The following is a 12,702-nucleotide window of genomic DNA, read 5'->3' on the forward strand; positions in this document are numbered from 1 at the left end:
GCCAGCAATGTAACAAGGCAAGAAAAGGAAACAAACGTCATAAAAATTGAAACTAAACACATGGGCTGGTAAAATGGTTCATCAGGTAGAGGCCATTGAGCCCAATGCCCTGAGTTCCATCCCTAGAACCCACATGGGAACGATTGGGCTGCCTCTTGCAAATTGTCCTCTAACTTCCGTATTTGTGCAGTGGTATAAGTACACACACACACACACACACACACACACACACACACCAAAAGGGAAAGAAACATATAAAACTACTATCTTGAAGTTGGACTGGAAGCCTTGGCCTTTAGGAGCTGAGCTATCTCTCTAGCCCTGAAAGCCATCTTCATCTATACTCAGTGTGGGTATGTACTCAAAGCACCAAGAAACTGAGAAAAATAAAAACTTCTAGAAGAAATGATCATACTGAGTTTTTGGAATAAAAATCAAAACTTAAGTCTATTATATTTCTTCAAACTAGCAAGAAATGGAAAAAGGAACTTTATTTTTAATCTTTAATGATTTATTTATCTTTATTTTATGTGTATGGGTGTTTTGTCTGTGTGTATGTATAGGAAACCAGAAGAGGGCATCAGATCCCTTGGAACACAAATTACAGATGGTTGTGAGACTCTGTGTGGGTGCTGAGAACCAAATCCAGGTCCTCTACAAGAGCAGTCAGTGCCCTTAACTGCTAAGTCATCTTTCTCCAGCTCATGAAAAAGGAATTCATTATTCCTTTATGTAGGATAATTTTATTAAGAGATGAGTAAGATCTATGCCTTCAAAAGGATCAAATTTTATTGAGGGGAATTAGATGATAAGTAACTGAATGGTAGAAATGTATTATGAATTGGAAAGCTAAATATTAAGGTGACGATTTACAAGCTGATCTATATATTCAATGTAATGTTAATCAAAATGTAAGGATTTACTAAAAAGCACTTTATAATAACTCCTGACAGGTTATTCAGTCCTTAAGCACATATGCATTTGAGCAACACTAATGGACTCACTTGTGTTCACATATACATATGTGTGTCTGTATCAACATTAATTAAATAAGAGCTGGAGAAATGGCTCAGTGGTTTATAGAACTTGCTGTTCATCCAAAGAACCCAGGTTCAATTCCCAGCACCCACAGAGTGGCTCATAACTGTCTGAAACTTAACAATGGGTTCTTTTGGTCTCTGTGGGCACCAGGCATGCACATGGTGCACATATATACATGCAAGCAAAACACCCACACACATAAAATAAAAGTGTTTAAAGGATAATAGTTAGAGACAGGCCATGGCACGAGAGGGAGTCGTGTACACGGGAGGTGCTGGGGGTAGGGTGGGAACAATGTAAGTAGAGTACTTGTGTGTGAAATTCTTAAAAAAAAATTTTTAATGTAAACTTTAAAGAAAAGGGAAATGAACTACAGGGGACAGAAAGGCTCTAGAAATGCTAAACGTTTTTGTAGAAGAGCAAGAATAGGATCAGGAAAAATGTGTATAGTCAATGTCAGGCTCCTCTGTGAGGCTATAATAGCCAGGAAGGTGCTGGGATCCCGGCAGACAAAGCACAGAGACAAAAGCAGGTGCATGCTTTATCAGTCGAATCTTTTTTTTTTCAAATTTGCCAAAGTAACTTAATAGGGGAAATACTGCCTTTTAATACAGATGATCCAACCACTAAACATCATTGGGTTAAAAAGAAAAAAGAAATGTGGCCGAGTGGGGTGGCTCAGCAGGTCAGGGCATTTGCAGCCGTGCCGGTGGCCTACCTGAGTTTGATCCCCAGGACCACATGGTAGAAGGAGAGAACCACCTCCCACACGTTGTCCTCTGATGTCCACACATGCCATGGCACATGCATACATATACTTATTAATTAACAAAAGAATGCCAATCCTTAAACTCGATAATTAATTAAAGATAATATATCTAAATGTAAGAACTTAAATTCTCAAAATTGAGGTAGAAAACAAAACAAAAACTTGACATCATTGGTTTAGGTAGAGAATTTAAAAATAAGATACAAAAGGCTGGAGAGATGGCTCAGCAGAGCATGAGCGCTGCCCTGCTGTGGGACCCAGGTTCAATTCCCAGAACCTACTTCAGGTGGCTCACAGTTACCTGTAACTCCAGCTTCATGGGATCTGGTGCCCACTTCTAGCCTCCTGGGGCATGCACACCCATGTGCACATATTTACACACACACACACACACACACACACACACACACACACACACACACACACCTTCCCAGGCCTGCTGGCACACACCTTCAATCCCAGCACTTGGAAGGCAGAGGCAGGCAGATAGATCTCTTTGAGGACAGCCTGCTCTACAGAGTGAGTTCCAAGTCAGCCAAGACTACATAGTGGTGAGACCTTGTCTCAAATAAATAAAAATAATTGTTTTAAATAATAAAATAAGTACCCAGAAGTTAAGAGCACTTGATCCTCTTGAGGAGGACCTGGGCTTGGCTCCTGGTCTGCATACTGGGTGGCCCACAGACTCCTGTAATAGTAGCTTCAGAGGATTCTGCCAGCACTGCACACCACATGCACACACACACACACACACACACACACACACACACACTCACACACACGCACAACTATAGCAGACTGTAGTGGCATAAGCTTTTAATCTGAGGACTTGGGAAGAAAAGGTAGGTGGAACTTCATGAGTTAAAAATCAGTCTGGTCTGAATAGTGAGTTCCAGGTTACCCAAGACTACCTTGTGAGACCTGTCTCAAAAAAACAAAAAGAAAAAGAAAAAGAAAAGAAAAAGAAAGAAAAGAAAGAAAAGAAAGAAGAGAAGAGAAGAGAAGAGAAGAGAAGAGAAGAGAAGAGAAGAGAAAAGAAAAAAATAAGACAAAGCCGGGTGTGGTGGCGCATGCCTTTAATCCCAGCACTCCGGAGGCAGAGGCAGGTGGATTTCTGAGTTCAAGGCCAGCCTGGTCTACAAAGTGAGTTCCAGGACAGCCAGGGCTATACAGAGAAACCCTGTCTCAAAAAGACCAAAAAAAAAAAAAAAAAAAAAAAAAAAATATATATATATATATATATATATATATGTGTGTGTGTGTGTGTGTGTGTGTGTGTATGTATATATATATATATGTATAAAGGAAAGAGGTAGAAATAGATTTCATCTTTATATTAAAATTACTCTATATATGTATATTACATATACAACATATAGTATTAGTTGTGAGCTGCCATGTGAGTGTTGGAAATTGAATCTGGATCCTCTGGAAGGGCAGTCAGTGCTGAGACATCTCTCAATCCCCATAGGCAGGTTTTTGATGAATGATAGGTATGTAACAATGGCTTCTAACTCCTTTCTAAGTCACTCTGGAAGGGGGAGGTTGGCAGTGAGAGATTTAGCCTATTACATATTATATAATTATATATTACTTTTTTCTTTCACTTTTGAGACAGAGTCTCAGTATGTAGCTCTGGCTGGCCTGGAATTTACTGTGTAGACCAGGCTGGCCTTGAACTCACAGAGATCCACTTGCTTTGCCTCTTGAGGCCTGCAATTGAAGGCATGAGTCACCACAACCAGCTTTAAAGACTTTTTAAAAGAGTGTTTTTATTTTTTAAAAGAGTATTTGCTGAACAGTTAGGAGGAAAGTAGAGATTCCCCACACATCCTTTGCTCGATACAGGCTTAGTCTCCCACCGCCAACCTCCCTGTCCAGAGTGACTTGGAAAGGAGCTAGAAGCCAATCCCACTGTCACATACATGTCTACCAAAAAAGCTGCCTGTGGGGGCTGGAGAACTGGGGGTTCAGTAGTTAAGTGTGCTGGCTGCTTTTCCTGAGGACCCAGGTTCAATTCCCAGAACCCCTTAGTGGCTCACAGTTTTCTGCAATGCCAGTTCCAGGGAGTCTGACATCCTCACACAGACACATATGCAGGCAAAACTCCATAATATAAAATAAAATATAAAATAAAATAAAATAAAATAAAATAAAATAAAGTTGCCTGGGGCCTGGATTTGATCCTCAAAAATAAATTAATTTTAAAAAGAAAAAGAATTCATTTGATCTGCAAAGAAGGGATAAGCAATCCGTGGGCCCAGTTGGAGGGACTCCGGCCCATCCCTCGCTGCTGGGCTCATTTGCTCCTGATCGTTTCAGGGAGCGGGGAAATCACGGTCTTCAGCTGTGTACCCATCTACGACCCCCAGCCTCCAATGGACACTGTCAACCCAGTGGCCACAAAAATAGCCCTGCTCAGAAAACAAAGTCAAAACAGAGGAACCAGAGGAACCTCAGAATACATTATATGCATGTGTGAAACCGTCAAAAGGCAAAATTAACTTATACATGTATGCATATGTGTGTATGTGTAAGGCTATGCATAGATATGTATATGTGCATATCTTTTGTTTGTTTGTTTGTTTGTTTGTTTGTTTGTTTGTTTTCGAGACAGGGTTTCTCCATGTAGCCCTGGCTGTCCTGGAACTCACTTTGTAGACCAGGCTGGCCTCGAACTCAGAAATCTGCCTGCCTCTGCCTCCCGAGTGCTGGGATTAAAGGCGTGCGCCACCACTGCCCAGCGTGCATATCTTTATATGCGGATATAGATATGCACTTTCTTAAAGCTGCATGGGCTGGGGATACAGCTCACTCAGTAGAGTGTCAGTTTGGCGTACATAGCCGCTCCTACTGCTACCTTCTGGGTTCTACCCGAAGCACATGAGCCAGCCACGGAGGTGCAGGCAGTCATCCCAACACTCTGGAGGGGAACCAGGGCGATCAGAAGTTCAAGACCAGCTTCAGTTACAAAAAGTCTAGGCCAGCCTGGCTACATTGTGTCACCTTATATTCCCACCCAGAGGGCATGTAGCAGAATCCCCAGATTGCTGCTGGCTGGATGTTATTATTCTTAACTGGGTGATACTTAAAAAACAACAACATCAATGTCAGCTAAAAGAGGACTAGTGTTGTTTTCAGCTTTTGTTAATGCCACCGAATATAATTGTGTTTTCTTTCCTTTTTGGAGAGTGACCTACTTTCTTCTCGGGTTGTTTGTCTTATTGATTTTTAGGAACATTTTGCATATTATAGATAACACCTGTTGCTTCATTATATACATCCCAAGTGTCCTGTCTCAATCTGTTGTTTGTTACTTGAATTTGTTTGCAGAAGTTGGAATGTGTTGCATAGTTCAGCGAGTCAATCTTTTTTCCCTTACAGCTTCTGCTTTCTGGGCAGTTGGCAATGCTTAGAAAGGCTTTCCCACCACAAACCCTGTCTGTCTGTCTGTCTGTCTGTTTGTCTGTCTATCTCTCCCCTCCCCCTCTCCTCCTCTCCTTTTGGAAACAGGCTTTCACTATGTAGCTCTGGCTGGCCCAGAGCTTGCTATGCAGTCCAGACTGGTCTAAAATTTAGAGACCCATCAGTCTCTACCTCCCAAGTGCTGGGTTAAAGGTGTGTGTCACCACGTCAAACTTCACAACATTGTCCAGCTTATCTCAGTTTATCATAAAAACCCTTTGCTTCAACAGTACCAGCCATGTTTTTATGCTCAAACCAGCTGGTGGGGATACAGGTTATTATTTTGTTGTGTTTGAGCGTGTATTGGTGAGTGTGTACATATACATGAACGCACACACTCATGTTGCGTTGGGTGGCTGTCTTAGTTAAGGTCTCTGTTGTGATGAAACACCATGACCAAAGCCACTTGGGAAGGAAAGGGTTTATTCAGCTTACACTTCCACAACAGTGTTCAATATGGAAGGAAGTCAGGACAGGAACTCAAACAGGGCAGGAACCTGGAGGCAGGAGCTGATGCAGAGGCCATGAAAGAGTACTGCTTACTGGCTTGTTTCTGTGGCTTGCTCAGCCTGCTTTTTTAAATAACCCAGGACCACCAGCCCACAGTGATATGCCTGCCATGCAAACACTAATTAATAAAATGCCCTGCAGGCTTGCCTCTACAGTCTGATCTTATGGAGCCATTTTCTCAGTTGAGGCACCTTCTTCTTCAAGACCTAGATTGTCAAGTTGTTACAAAACTGGCCAGCACAGTGTCTTTCTCATCCAATCTCCACTTCATTGGCTGAGGCAAGGTCTTCCACTCAACCTGTAGTGCGCCACTTCTGGTCACCTTGTAAACCAGCTTACCCAGGGGATCTTGTTTCTGTCTCCCAAGTGCTGGGGTTACAGGAAACTGTCATGCCTGCCCAATTTTTGTTTTCTTATGTGTATGCGTGTTTTGCATGCATGTGTGTCTGTGTATCATGTGCCTGGTGCCCACAGAGTCCAGAAGAGGGTGTCAGATCAATCCCTTGGAACTGGAGTCACATACTGCCTGTGGGTGCTGGGATCAAACCCCGGTCTCTGGAGCAACAGTCAGTGCTCTTAACCTCTGAGCCTCCTCTCCAGCCCCCAGTGTCTGTACAGTTTTGTTGATTTGTTTGTTTGTTTGTTTGTTTGTTTGTTTTAGCTTGGGTTCTTTGACAAATGTCAGGAAACAGGACATGTTTTATCCATTGAACCACTTCCCCAATCCCATACAGTTATTTTTCAAAGTACTATTCTATTTCATTTCTTCTGTGCCTAAAATTATTTATTATACTTCAAAAGAATTAAAATTTAAATTTACGTGTACAGGTATCATGTATGTCTGTGTATCACATGCATGCAGTGCCTACTGAGGTCAGAAGAGGGCATTGGATCCACTAGGCCTGGAGTTAGGGTTGTGAGAGGCCATCTGGATGATGGAAATTGAACCTAGATCCTAGAGGAGCAGCCAGTACTTTTAACTGCTGAGCCATCTCTCCAGCCTCAAAACTACATAGATAGATAGATTGATAGAGATAAAGATTAGATGTAGGTGGGTGTGTTTGTATGTGTGTATGTGTGTATGTGTGTGTGTTACATGTATATAGATACGTATGTATCTATATATACATATATATGTGTGTGTGTGTATAATGAGATCTCTAGATATTTTTAGAGAAAGAGGGTTTTTTTGTTGTTTTTTTTTTTTTTTTAAGATAAGGTATCATTGTATAGTCCTTGCTGTGGAATTCATAACAATCCTCCTGCCTCTGCCTCTGCCTCTGCCTCCTAAGTTCTGGGTTAAAGGTATGTGCACCATGGCCTACAGTCTTCTAGATCTTTATTGCCTCTGTGTGTTGACACTAAAGGTCCTTTACATCTTTGTAATATAGCCTGCATCAATGCCTGAGCCACAGAGATGGTTCAGTCATCAATGAGTTGCATAGGTGTAGCTCAATTGATAGGTGTTTGCCTACCTTGCACAAAGCTCTGTGTTTAAACCCTGACATTTTATAAAACCAGGTGCCTATCTTAGTGAACCACCAAGTTCATTGGAGTACTCTATAGGATCAGCGGTGACTCGGAGGCCGCTGAATCACAGAAAAGCCCAGCCCATAAAAAAACCCCCCCGCCCCCCCACACACACACACAAACACACACATGAATAACAGAATTATTAAAACTGCACACAGGAGCTCCCCACATAGACTGCAGGCTGTGTCGACAGTCTCTTCCCAGTAATCACTAACTGCTTTATAAATCTGGAGAGGGTCCTTGTGAGTCCTGTAACTTTCTGAGCTCCCAGAGTCTTATAAGTTGCCTAGGTCTTAAGTTTCCCTCCAAAAAGGAGTGCTTGCATTTGCTGGAAATAGCTACAAGTTGGCTTTTCCCTTCTAACTTCCTCTCTGACCTCTGTGCCAGTCAGAGAAAGTTCTCTGTTCCGTGAGCTCACCATACCCACATAAGCCGAGGTCATCTGCTTGGTCCTAGGTGAGGCATAGGGAAGAGGTTGGTCATTGGAGATATGTTTGTGTCCTCGAAGGGAATTGTGGGCCAGTATCTTCCCTTTGTCTTTTTAGCACTGGGTCTTTAGGTGAGGTCTTTGCCTTCTCACTTTACCACAGAGCAGCAGAGTGAACTGACCAAGCCCTGAACTCTTCTGACTTCTTTTTAAATACACCTGTCTCTGGCATTTGTAACTGAAGGCTGACTGATACAGCCAGGTTCCCGCTCTGGTCACAGGCTGTGCTTCCTCCTGAGTGACTGATACAGCCAGGTTCCTGGCTCTGGTCACAGGCTGTGCTTCCTCCTGAGTGACTGATACAGCCAGGTTCCCAGCTCTGGTCACAGGCTGTGCTTCCTCCGGAGTTCTCCAACCCAGGAAGGTGGTAGCGCTCTGTGACTCAGAACTGTACTGCCCTGGAGTTCCATCCCCTGCACCACGATGGCTCTGAACCCAAATTCTTTTTCTTTGCTTGTTTTTCTTTTTTTCTTCTTTTTTTTTTGTTTTGGTTTGTTTTGGTTTGTTTTGGTTTTGTTTTGTTTTGTTTTGTTTTGTTTTGTTTTCGAGACAGGGTTTCTCTGTATAGCCCTGGCTGTCCTGGAACTCACTCTGTAGACCAGGCTGGCCTTGAACTCAGAAATCCACCTGCCTCTGCCTCCCAAGTGCTGGGATTAAAGGCATGTGCCACCACCGCCTGGCTTTTTTTTTTTCTTTCTTGAGACAGGGTCTCACCATGTAATTTTGGCTGGTGTCTTGGAACCCCCTATGTAGACCATGCTGAACATGAACTCATAGAGATCTCCCTGCCTTTAACCCCCCCAAGTGCTGGGATTACAAACCTGTACCACCATGCCCAACTTAAATTTTTAACAGATTGTTCATCTTTCTTTTTAAAATTTTAAGCCTTGGAAATGTGGCTCATGGTTACTGAAACATTTAATAATTTAATAAATTATTAATTTAATAATTAAAATTAAAAATTTTAATGTCTATTGACAGGAAAGCCGTTTAGTAAATTAAAGTATATTTATGCACATGAATAGAGGCTGAGAGAAATTCTATAAAATGAGAAATTATTAAAAAGCACAAGGAAGCCTTTTAAATGAAAATACCTCATCTATATGTTTTACTTTATTAAATTTGTTTTTAGACAACTTCACACACACGTGATACATACACTGATCATTCCCGGCCCTCACCTGCCCACCATTGTCTATGCCCTGCCACACACAATCACATTGTCTGTATGTGCGTGCATGCACGAACATGTGCCTGTGTAGTATGTGTGTGCGTGTGTGGTTCATACCTGCACATAGCATGCCTGTGGAGGATAGGGGACAACTTGAGAGCAGTGGCTCCTCCTTCCACCAGTCAGGTCCTGGGGATCAAACTCAGACTTGATCACATCAGCAGACTTGCTGGCAGTACCTCTAGCCACACAGCCATCTTACCCACCCCTCTCTGGGTTTTTAATGTGGTTTCTGTCTTACAAGTGACCCTCTCTTTATACAGTCCACGTGGGATATGGAAAGTAAATGAGGGGACACATCATGATGGATGAAGAATAGGCACACAGGGGTCGCTCAGTGAGACCCGGTGCTATCTGTGTCCTGCAAATGGCCTCTGGCTGGCATAGCTGGGACCTGATACTTGTCTGGCATGGGCTTCCACATTTGGCTATGAGATCAGGGCACGTTCAGTTGTAAACAATGTAAAAGCCCGCTTTGAACCAATAAAAGGGTAAAGCACGGAGGTGCCACGTTGTCCTAGGGAACTGCAGAGTCCAGGCAGCAACCAGCTCAAGCCCTGGGGGTTAATTAGAACAGTAGGAGCTGGATATGGTGGCACACACCTTTAGTCCCAGCGCTCAGGAGGCAGAGGCAGGCAGATCTCTGTCAGTTTGAGACCAGCTTGGTCTTCAGAGTGATTTCCAGGATAACCAGGGCTATACAGAGAGACCCTGTCTCAAAACAAAACAAAACAAAACAAAACAAAACAAACAAAATAGATAGCACAGTAGGATTCTCTCTGTCTCTCTCAGCTCTGAGCCCCAGTGATTTCTGCTCTCAGCAGGTTTTGTGTGGCACGAAGATGGCACCAGCAGCTCTAGGTTTTGTCTGACCAGGAAGATGAATCCTGGGCTGAGGGATAGATGAGTGTCCAGAAGTGTTTCTCCTAGATCTAAATGACATACCTACTCTAAGCCAATGCATCTTACTCCAGGAAGCTCTGATTGGCCAGGCTCTGGAGACAGGTGCTCTGTACTGAGTGGATATGGGGTCTGAGAAGGAACACCTGTGTGCCCATAACATCCAGTCGTGCATCCCAGTCTCCACAGCTGGCCTCTGGTCCTACACTAGGCCTTGGATGTTTGTTTGTCTTCATCTTAGGTCTTTCTCTGTTCTGGTCACCAGCTGCAAGTTGCCTGTGCCTTGGGGAATCCCAGCCACTGCTCTGTGAAGTGGCCCACCTGGAATATTGCAATTCCTAGGACCCTCCAGATCCCTGCTACACCCTCCCCTCCCAGCTAAGCTAGAAATGGCCTGGGGAGGTAACACCTGGGGAGAGGGCGGAGCTGTAGGAGGGAGCCAGGAGGACAGCTCAGCAGCCTGATGGGTAACAAAGAACAAGCTTTTGGGGCTTCTTCTAGCAGGGAAGGAGAGGAGGTTCGCATAGGACCCTGGTTTTGATGTCCTGAGAGAATGTTGCTATGGTAATCTGAGCAGGAGAAGATAGCAGTAGGAGCAGCAATGCAGATGGGAAAGGTCAGGATAGACAGACTGCAAAGTAGAACCCTGGACTCACCTTACCATCCTCCAGGTCCCTCTATGTCCCCATGCTGCCAGCTCAAGTCGATTCTGTTTCTAACATGACTGAGCATTTTCCAAAATGCAAATGGACTCCTCACAACCAAGGCCAGTAAGCCCAGAGAGGAAGAGGAGGAGGCCTCCTCCTCGTCCTCGTCCTCCTCCTTCTCCTCATTCTTTATTTAACTTTAGTTTTTCTGGAACTCACTCTGTAAACAGGGCTGCCCCAGAACTCAGAGATTCTGCCTCTGCCTCTGCCTCTGCCTCTCTGCCTCTGCCTCTGCCTCTGCCTCTGCCTCTGCCTCTGCCTCTGCCTCTGCCTCTGCCTCTGCCTCTCCCAAGTGCTGGGATTAAAGGTATGCACCACTACTGCCCATGAATCCTAAGGGGGGGGGGGGCTGCTGCACACAGTGGTGATGTCCATGTCCCTTTTATTTCACGGCTTCTATTGTTCAGAGGGAGGCCTGGATATTAGAAAACATGCCCCCAATGATTGTTACCATAATCTGATGATGCACTGATCTTCGTGATGAGTCAGACCTGACTGCATTGGGCACAGTTCGCTGCATTGGGCACACACAGCTCACTGCATTGGGCACAGTTCAATATGCACCACTGGGGACTTTTGCAGTAAGGCTCCATGTGTCCCCTTTACATGTTGATTGCATTAAGTCATTGACTAATTACTAAGAGGTTTACTGGTCCTACAGAGAGAAACAAGCCTGAAGTCCCCAGTGCTGGAGGGGAAGGCAAAACTAACCCAGCCACTGGTACTCAGTGTTCCTGATCTAAGGACTGGGGTATGTGTCGGCTCCAGGTTCTCACAGGGGTATTCACAGCACTCCAGCATTCCCTCACCATGAAGAACTCAGGCACAAAGTGGCCAGTCTTGAAGTGTTTCACGAGATGCAAGAAACGAAATTCTTTACATGAGATCCTCCGCATCTAGTGCTGGCAGACATTGGGTGTGGTACCAGCTGGAGACTTTGGCTGCCAATTGTCAAGTCAGGCTTACAAAAATGCTGTTTAAAGGCAAGCTCACACACAAGCCCCACAGTCCACGATCCTGGATCCTGGAAGGAGAAGTGCAGAGGCAGAACCAGAGGCTCCGAGTGGGAAAGCAACTTGTATAAAGCTGCCAAGCTAGGAGGCTTGGTCTGTGGATGACCATGTGGGAGGGGAAGGTCTGTGGATGGGGGAGCCCCCACTCAGCTCCTCTTCCAGGACAGTGCTGAGGAAACTGCTAGAACTTAAGGTAACTCCCAGCACTCCTGGCCAGAGCTACTCCCAAGCCCCAAGCCCCAGAATGGAGCCTGCTAAACTCCTTTTGGCAGTATGCCGTCCCAGCTCCACAGTCAGCAATGGACCACCAAGGCTGGGGCTGCTCTGTCTAATTAACCTAAATAATGAGGTTTCCTGTGGTTCAAGTACCACTCGGGCCACAGGTCCCACTGCTACCCAGGACCAGCTCTAGGAGAGCAAGATGGGGTGAATTCACCTCCGCAGGTGCAGAGAAGGGAGGGGCCATGTAGCTCCCTCTCATTCAGATCAGGTAGGCAGGTCCTGGGGTGTGGCTGCTGGGTAACTCTTGTACCTCACAGCCAGTGACTATCCTATGTTCAGTGAAGCAAGGAAGGCTTTGTAACCCGGCCCGTGGGGCTTACAGACCCCTTAGGTCCTCAGCCACTCCTTCCCCATGTTGTGATAATCCCAACTAGTCGTCAGAATTCCACAGCCCTGCCGTTGTTCAAAACATCACAGACCCCTGAACAAGCAAATGTTATTAGAGAATTCACTAGAAACGATAAAATTGACCATCAGACAGAGGAGGGGAGTAGAGGAGGGGAGAAGAGAATAACTACCGTCTAATGGATGCTATTTGGCCATAGGCAGACTTCTTCGGGTGGAGGGACCAGCAGACAGGAGGGGAGGGGGTTCTTGTCCAGAGACTCCAAAGAACCGCAAGGCCTCAGGGCCGCTGTCCCTGGAGGAAGGAGGACGGAAACCTGGCCTGGGCGTCAGCAAGGCCCCTACCATGGTTGCAAAGGAGATTGGCTTTTCTTCAGTCATAGGAATGGGTTTTTGTTGCCAACACGCGGTGGCCTTTG

General features: G+C 45.0%; 1 long non-coding RNA gene across 13 annotated transcripts in view; it reads right to left on the reverse strand.

Annotated features, from left to right (window-relative positions):
* Gm38708 overlaps window positions 1–12,702 on the reverse strand; it is a 56,437-nt gene that overhangs the window by 34,915 nt on the left and 8,820 nt on the right. For 7 of the 13 annotated variants that reach the window (XR_001785306.1, XR_001785308.2, XR_001785303.2 and 4 more), the window contains one exon: window positions 8,755–12,578. The exons of 3 other annotated variants lie outside the window; for them this stretch is intronic. This is a non-coding gene — a long non-coding RNA (predicted gene, 38708). Of the gene's footprint in view, window positions 1–8,754; window positions 12,579–12,702 lie in introns of those variants that run through there. 3 more of the 13 variants (XR_001785307.2, XR_001785302.2, XR_001785310.2) reach the window with 2 other exon arrangements.

This window comes from Mus musculus, chromosome 6, assembly GCF_000001635.26.
Source record: "Mus musculus strain C57BL/6J chromosome 6, GRCm38.p6 C57BL/6J".
Taxonomy (NCBI): domain Eukaryota; kingdom Metazoa; phylum Chordata; class Mammalia; order Rodentia; family Muridae; genus Mus; species Mus musculus.